The sequence below is a fragment of the Hylobates moloch genome, unplaced genomic scaffold, assembly GCF_009828535.3.
Source record: "Hylobates moloch isolate HMO894 unplaced genomic scaffold, HMol_V3 SCAFFOLD_14, whole genome shotgun sequence".
Classification (NCBI taxonomy): Eukaryota; Metazoa; Chordata; class Mammalia; order Primates; family Hylobatidae; genus Hylobates; species Hylobates moloch.
This window is the reverse complement of record NW_026652289.1, coordinates 79,663,842-79,671,992: the sequence shown is the minus strand read 5'-3', so window position 1 is coordinate 79,671,992 and position 8,151 is coordinate 79,663,842.

Genomic DNA, 8,151 nt, shown 5'->3' with positions numbered 1-8,151 from the left:
CATACGTGTGCATGTGTTCTTTATAGCAGCATGATTTATATTCCTTTGGATATATACCCAGTAATGGGATGACTTGGTCAAATGGTATTTCCAGTTCTAGATCCTTGAGGAATCGCCACACTGTCTTAAACCCAAAAGCATTTAAATAAGACAGGTTGTGTTTTTGTTTTTTACCACAACTTAAGTTATGATTCTCATTTCTAAAGGTAAAAGTCTCTTTTCTATCAGAAAAAAATGAATTCCTTTTATACTTATCATGTATGATGTATGAGGACTAAAATAGAATCGGTAATCCCACAAGACCAAGAACTGCAAACTATTGGCATTTTTCCACTTAGAGGGAATGAAAGTACTGAACGTTTAGGGAGGGTTAAGCCAGTCCCTTCCATGCTTAGTTTGATAAGATGCGTACTAAAGCTCTCTCTACTTTAGCAGGAGAGACACCTTGTAGAATGCTTTTGTGAACCACAGGTATGTCCCCACCATCTGATCTGAGGGCCAAGTGCTACACTACAGGTGCTGGCTCAGCTTGTTGCTGAGCCAGTAAGATCCATGGCGAGGCAATTAGATAAGAATCATAAGCTGCCCCAGAGAGCACCATGAATTAAACACTAGAGACCCTAAGTACAGAAGCTACTTCCACTTATCATCTGCTTCACTTTTTTCGTCTTTAATTTGAGTTGAAAACTTCTGAAATGTTGTTGGCATTCCTATGGGGCCTTTCAGTTTTCAGATACTCCCTTTTATCAGAAGTTACTGGCTGTCTACTGTGATAAATAAATAAATAAATAAACTTTTTTTGGAGCTTTCTATGGCAATTAGATATCCCACTTCCAGTGTTTGCCTTCACTTTTCACTTTCAAAACCCAACAATAGAGAACACTAACAGCCATGCTGGACTTTATATTTTCAAAGTGTTTCACATCTATTTTAGCTATTGATTTTCAAAGAATTTTTGACTTAGGTAGATCGGATATGTTCTCCCTATTTCGAAAGTGACGTAACATCTCAGTAGTTAACTGACTTGCCCAAGTTCACATAGCTAGATAATGACAGAGTAGAACTATCTCTCCTGTTGGCTGATTCAGTTCTTTTTACCACCGTATCTATTAGGCAAAGTGGCAAGTGCAAAGAGTTCTGGGGTTGGAGATTTGTGACCTTGAAAACCACAACTTTACTGTTGTTCCAAATATAAAAACTACAGTTGGAGGTAGGGATGCTGGGTTACTACAGTCCAGTGAGATAATTTGATTTTCAGTCCTAACTCAACAGTGTGCCCTTGTTCGTGGTACTTAATATCAATGAGCCTCCATTGTTGTGTCTGTAATACCTTCCTTACTAGCTAAGGGAAATGAAATAGTGTATGTAAAGGGCCTAGTATGTTTTCTGGCATATACTAAATGCTCAGTAAGTGCTCATTCGGATTAATATTATTCCAGCATTCTCTAGTCTTTCTTTTGGAGCACATCTTTCCACAAGCTTACATTCTTGTACTAAGAAAACTTAGGAGACTTTGAATTGGGCAACAAAAGAGATTAGTGGGTGTCCTGTCTAGGTCAACTATCTGGGTTACTCTAGCTTTTGGTTGTCTTTGTCAAAGCTTATTTTCCACCTCTATAGAGATAGAAGTTAAGTTGTAGAAAACCAGTAGTAATGTAAGTGTTTCTCGTCTATATGATTCCTGTATATGGCAATGCAAATGGATTTTGTCTGGTAGAAAATATAAATCTCTGTCTATCTTCATTTGAGCAAGTTGTAACATCTTACTAGTTACCTCATTAACTAGCGAGTTAAATAAAATCTTTGACACATGTTCATTCTGTAACTGTGTGAGTCATGATTATGTCCTCTTTTAAAAATTATCCTTTAATGCTTCCCAGTGCCTATCTTCTACTTACCTTACTGCCATGGCTGGGCTGCTCCCAGCTGTGCACGCACACACTCAGCCATTCCAGCCCCGTCTCCATATACATCCACTGGCACTACCCTAGTAGCTGCTATTCAGGCTATGGGGTTTAATAAAGTAGATCCAATGCAGATAAAAATCACTGGTAACCAAGTTCTGAAACAGAATAGGGACTAAAATTTGAAAATCAAATGGACTTGTTTGAATATTTGAAGAGCTTAATTGTTCTGACGCTTGAGGAAGTAAGTCTTAGCGCTTGTGTCAGACACTTGCCTTGACACTTGAAACAGAATATGTGAAGAACTGTACCTACGGGGAGTATGCATACAGATTCTGCGGGCCTGGCAGAAAGAGGTACTCACTACTCCGCGTTCTATAGTATAGTTGCCTAAGTAGATTTTAGACTCCTTTCTCCCTTCTCAAAGATACTGCCTCAAGCAAGATAACAGATTTAATAGACCAATGGAATGATTCTAAGCCAGAAAATCTCATGGGTATGGATAGTCTGTGAAACAGAAAAAAAAAATGTATTCAAACTTTTTTTCTCCTTGTGTTCTAAGCCGTAGTGTCAGAGGCATTGAACCACAGCAACTCCATCTTGATCAGGGGCCGGGTAAAAGAAGGCTGAGACCTACTGAGCTGCATTCCCAGGAGGTTAGATATTCTTAGTCAGAGGATGAGATAGGAGGTCGGCACAGTTACAGGTCACAAAGACCTTGCTGATAAAATGGGATGTGGTAAAGAAGCTGGCCAAGACCCACCAAAACCAAGATGGCAATGAAAGAGACCTCTGGTCATCCTCACTGTTCATTATACACTAATTATAAAATGTTAAAATACACTCCTACCAGCTCCATGACGGTTTACAAATGCCATGGCAATGTCTAAAAGTTACTCCATATAGTCTAAAAAGGGAAGGAACCCTCAGGTCTGGGAAATCCCCTGCCCTTTCCCTGAAAATTCATGAATAATCCACCCCTTGTTTAGCATATAATCAAGAAGTAACTATAAGTATACTCAGTTGAGTAGCTCAGTTGAGCATACCAGTGCCCTGCCTAAGGAGTAGCTATTCATTTATTCCTTTACTTTCTTGCTTTCACTTTACTTTCTTCCTTACTTGCTTTCACTTTACTCTGTGAACTTGCCCCGAATTCTTTAATGTGCGAAGTCCAAGAACCCTCTCTCGGGATCTGGATTGGGACCCCTTTCTGGTAAAAATAGTATTGTGTCTGTTTAGTGAAGAGAGAAGGGATCCAGAAGTGACTGCATGGAAATAGCAGAGAGGACATCCCCACGGTTGAACTTTAAATAAGAGTAAAATGCAAAAGTTAAGTCTCAAAAAATAAAGTGTTTTGCACATGGAATTGATCATAGTTTTTGTTACTATGCCTTGGGTAAAGGGTTTTAAAAGAATTTCGTTTCTGTGAATCTTCCCTAAGATATGGAAATGGAAGTATTTAGAGCAGCTGCTGTTTTCTTTACTACTATTGTGAAGTAGCAACTAGTTTCAAATATGGTTTTTCTACTTCTGCTGTCTTTACATTGTCATTCACTTGTTTACTCAACTTTTAACAAACCTTTAAAAAACACCTATTCTGTACTAGGTACTATGCTTGACACTAGGAATAAAGATATAAAAATAACTTTTTCTGCTCTCAAGGAACACAGTCTATCAGGATGGACAAACTAGTAAACAAAAATTATAATATGGTAAAATAGGTGCTGTGCTACTTCAAAAACAAAGTGCTATGAAAGTATGCAGAACATAAGAGGAAGAAGTCAGGGAATGCTTCCCAGAGGAGGTGATGTATGATGTCCACACATTGAAAAATACCGGGTGGTGCTGGATACCCAAATAGGGGGCTTAAACTAAGAGACTTGTGGAGATTTTATTAAAAAGTGGACAGATTTAAGATATACTACAGAGGTAGACTGGATCAGAAGCACCCTCACACTGGATGTGTGGTTGAGGAAGAGGATGGTGTTCAGGATGACTGTTGGAATTCTGCCTGGAGCAGCTGCATATCCGGATTGTCAGTTACCAAGATAAAGAAAGCTGAGGGAGGATGAGTTTGTACAGGGTGCAGGGTGGAAATCAGGGGTTTAGTTCAAATGTGCTGAGTTTGAGGTGCTAATGAGACAGACAGGTGGAGGAAGTAAGTAGGCAGTTTGAATATGCACATATTAATTTAAAGTAGAGGGCTTAGGTTGCGATGAAGAATTGGGTGTCATCAGCCTCAGAGTGATTGGATGAAATCACCTAGGGAAAGAGTAAACAGAGAGAAGAGCAAAGCACCTAGGACGGATCAAATCATAAGGAACTTCGGGATGATATGTTGAGTCTACAGTGTAAGCCAAGAAGGAGTGGCCAGTGAGGTAAGTGGAAATCCAGGAAAGTATACTGCCATGAAACCTAAGACAAAGACATTTTCAAGAAGGAAGATGCTAAGAGTTTAGGTAAGATGGGAGGTAGAGAATTAATCATTGGCTTTGGCAACATTAAGTTTATTGGTATATTAACCAGGGGTCTCCAGGAAAATGGAACCAACAGTATGTACAAATACACACAGAGAATCCAAAGGTGTAGGAGAAAGTGCCTAAATAAAATAAATATACATAGGAATCTCCATAGAGAGATTAGTTTTAAGAAGTTGGCTCATGCAATTGTGGAGGCTGGCAAGCTCAAAATCTGCAGGGCAAGCCAGCAGGCTGGAGACCCAGGAAAGAGCTGCAGTTTGAGTCTGAAGGCAGTCTGCTGGCAGAATTTCTTCTTCTTACAGGGAGGTGAGTCTCTTTCTATTAAGGCCTTCAACTGATTGGATGAGGCCACCCACACTATAGAGAGCAGTCTGCTTAACTCGAAGTCTACTTACTGATTCAAATGTTAATTTTATCTAAAAAATACCTTCACATTCTGCAAGAGCTGGACTTAAAAAAAAAAAGGTAAAACAACAAAAATAAATACATACCTTCATAGAAGCATTTAAAATAGCATTTGACCAAAATTAGGGTACTGTGGCCTTGCCAAATTGACACATAAAATTAACCATCACAGTTGGTAAGCTCATCAAGAGGCCTTTCTGTTGGTGGTGGAGGCAAGAACCAGATTGTAATGAAGAGCTAAGGGGAAGTAAGGAAGTATTGTGGACTCATCACTCTCAAACTTGGCTGAATTTAAGAATACCTGGGAAGTCTCTAAAAATCTCAATAATCAGGCATTACCCCATGTCAATTACATAGGAATCTCCATAGATGGGTCTCAGGCATCAATGTGCCAAACCTGAGAAGCACTAATATAAATCAGGGCTTCTCAAACTTTAAAGTGCATATACATTTTCTAGTAGGTCTGAAGTGGGGCCTGAGATCCTGCATTTCTAACTAGAGCTCCCAGTAATGCCAGTGCTGCTGATCCATAGGCTGCACTTTGAGTAGTGAGGATACAGATGACTCTTTTCAGTAAATTTGAATGAAAGGCATAGTGAAATAGAGGAGTAGCTTGAGGGAAATATTAAGTCAAGGAAGGATTATTATTGTTGTTGTTGTTGCTATTTGAAAAGCATATTTGTACAGCAGTGGGAGTGGTAGAGGGAAGATAAAGAGAGGTTAATAATGTGAGAGAGATGGGAACACTAAAAAAGACAAGTTCTTGAGGGGGCAAGAAGAGCAGGATCCTGAGTACAGGTACAGTCCCAATAGACAAGGAACCAGCTTGCTGGGAAGGAAGGAGGAGGAAGCATGTGCACAGGTCCAAAGGAAGAGGTATAGGAGAAATTGCCTGCCAGGGAACTGCAAGTGTTCTGCATGGTAAAAGCATAGAAACCATTTGGAGGACTGGAGTGAGAAGAAAGTGGAGAAGACAGAGGCCAAATCATAGAAGGCCCTGTGAGCCATACCAGGAGCTAGGCTTTTTCCCCAAAGGTACTGGGGAGCAGTTGAAGAGTTATCTCATGGACCTTAGGATCAGATTTGCATTTCATTCCGAGATGTGCATTTTATTCAAAGAATGGAGGAAGCACTAGGGAAAGAAGTATGATCATGCAAACAATAGAATCATTTAAGATATTGTTACAACAATCCATTTGAGAAATATCACCTCCAAAAATGCACAAAAGTATGATGGCTAAGATGAAGAACTAAAAAAAAAGATTGAGTGATGTTTTTGAGAGGCATTAATACGAGTGGGTTGGAGAAACAGCTGAGCAGAGAGGCCACTGGAGAACCAATGGTGATGGAGAACAAAGACATTCAGAAGCTAAATGACAGAGAGAGAGAGAGAGAGAGAAAGTAATAGAGGAGAAACCCTGAGATGTATAAATAAAGAGCATGGCACATAGAGAAGGTGAGGCACAAACATGAAGGACTGAAGAGGCATTGGGAGCCTCCCTCCAGTGGGCCTCCTCCACTTTGGTGACTCTGGAAAGGGTTGGTAATGTGAGCATTTCCAGTGAAAGATAGACCTGGTAGACATGAGCCTGGGACCTAGGAATCCCCTGAAGAGGGCCATGGACTGGCAGCAAGGAGATAAGAGGTCATCGAAATGGAACTGAATGAATTCTTGCTCACTCCTAAGATGCAGCACCTGCAGGTTGGCTTTAGGAAAGCTGGCAGGCTGAGCACAGTAGCAAAACCAACTTAACTTCTCCTATATCATGACTGATAGTGTCAGGTTTTGCAGCCAGAGAGATCTGGGTGCAGATTTCAGCTTTGCCAGTCTCAGCTTTTTTAGCTGTAAAACAGTAATAATGATACGCCCTTCATTGTGAGGATTATTTGAGATAAATCATGTTAAGTTTGTAGTACAGTGCCTATATAGTAGTAAACATTCAATCTATAGTACCTGCTAACAAAAGCATGGCAGTGTAGTTGTGTTCCAACTCAAGAGGCAAAAATCAGTAACTATGGGTTAGGTAAATCACTTTTTTGGATTAGAATTGTCTGCCTAATACTAGACGGTCGCATCAAAGAATAACTCAGAAACATTTAGTTGGTTCTCCACATGTGAAGGAGATAGCCATTAGGCTGTTTTCAAGGAATAAAGACAAAACAGAGAGGATGGGAAGAGTAAACAGACAAAGAAAAAACCTGCAGAGAATCTAGGAATAGTGGATGTTGATATGGCTACAAAGGAAGAGTTGCCATTCTGATCTTTTCTCAAGAAAGTACTTACTATGGAACTGCATCAAGTTCAGTTAGGTGACAGCCTCCTAATTGTGTCCCTAGAATCGACATTAGCTTTTAAGCTGAAGTCTTACTTTTCCTGAGCAGCGCCTGATCAAAGACTGAGCACAGAGGGGGTTATTAGGACCTAGTCATTTCTGCTCAACATGAGACTCCACTAACTAACATCAATTTTACACAATTTCTCTCAGGAAATAGAATAAGAGGGAAAAATTCCCAACTCATTTATAATAAGGCCAACATTGCCCTTATATCAAAACCAGAAAAAGACAGTAAAAAAAAATTACAGACCAATGTCTTTCATAAACTTAGACACAAAATCTTCAACAAAATAATTGTAAACCAAATCAAGCAGTGTATAAAAAGAATTATACACTATGACTAAGCGAGATTTATTTTAGGTGTGCAAGGCTGGTTCAATATCCAAAACCAATGTGAACTGTACACTTAAAAATGACTAAAATGATAAATTTTATGTTGTGCATACTTTATTACAATATAAAAAAGATGATTTAATTGTCTAAATACAAAATCACAAAGAATCTATAAGAAAACTCCTATAACTAATAAGTGAGCTCATCAAGTTCTCAGGGTCAGGATAAAAAATCAATTGCATTTTTATATTTTAACAATGAACATAATGAAACCAAAATTTAAAACACAATACCAATTCCAGTCTCTGTAAACAAAATTAAATATTTAGATATATACTTAAAACAAATGCAGGATTTGAAAATTACAAAATGCTGATCAAAGAAATGAGAGAAGACCAAAATAAGTAGAAATACATACCATGTTCATGGTTTGGAAGACTCAGTATAGCAAAGATGTCAATTCTCCCCAAATTGATCTATAAGTGTAATGCAGTTCCTGTCTAAATCTCAGCAAGATTTTATATAGATATAGACAAGCTTATTTTAAAATTTATATGGAAAGGCGCAGGCCTAAGAATAGTTAAAACAGTCTTGATAAAAAGAATCACGTGGGAGGAATCATTTTAACAATATTAGGACTTACTTACAGCTGTAGTAGAAAGTGTGGTACTGGTGATGGGATAGATACCTAGG